Here is an 874-nt window from a genome sequence, read left to right as displayed (position 1 = left end):
GGGGGCAGGGTGGGGGAGTGCGCATGCGCGGGCGCGCCGTGATGGCGGGCTGTGAGAGGAGCTTCCCGCCGGAGCCGGTAAGGGGAGCGGGCGGCAGCCGCCTTCTGAAAAGGGCTGTTTGAGAAGCTGATAATTCAGGTGCGGCTGAGCGGGGTGTAGCTCCTGAGATGCGGAGGTTACCGGCAGGGACGGGGAGGCGGCCCCTGAGGAGAGGGAGGGAGGGAGGGAGGGGAGTAGAAACGTTATTACAGCTTCACACCTCTCCAGCTTCATTTAAGCCTTAGCTAAAAATAAATGCATTTGTTTGAATCCCATTTGCAAACAAGTATAAATCATTATTAGCAACCCTTAATACATAGTTTTATACTACACAGTTGAAGCAAACAGCTTTCAGGGCCAGCTGGGGTTGGATACCTCCCCTGCCTGCGCCCCGACTTCTCCCTCCTTCTACCCAAAAGAACCCAGAATATGGGGCTGCAGCAAGTGTTAAGGTACAGAGCTCCTTCGTTATAAAAACTACAGCCTGAATTTCCCTCTGAGCAGTAATTCAAGCATCAGCGTCTTCCCATGTGGCCCAGCAAAGATACTGGGTACCTCCGCAGGGCGTTCAGTCGTGAAAGCTGGGTGCAGTTTCACTATATTAAACATCTGGAATGTTTGTTGGTGGGTTGTTTTTTGTTTTTGTGGTTTTTTTTTTTTTTTTTAAGAGCTCTAATCAGCATTTCACATGACACAACTCAGAACTAAGTCATTTACAAACAGATTTATACCCAGTCTCTTAGTGGATGGGGATAAGTACTGAACTATTCTCTACAAAACCTCTTCATAAAAGCTTTATGGGGGACAGCGCTGTTACAACTCCAGGTTCTAACAT

The sequence above is a fragment of the Charadrius vociferus genome, unplaced genomic scaffold, assembly GCF_000708025.1.
Source record: "Charadrius vociferus isolate BGI_N301 unplaced genomic scaffold, ASM70802v2 scaffold1061, whole genome shotgun sequence".
In the NCBI taxonomy this organism is placed as follows: Eukaryota; Metazoa; Chordata; class Aves; order Charadriiformes; family Charadriidae; genus Charadrius; species Charadrius vociferus.
Note: the sequence above shows the minus strand (reverse complement) of the source record.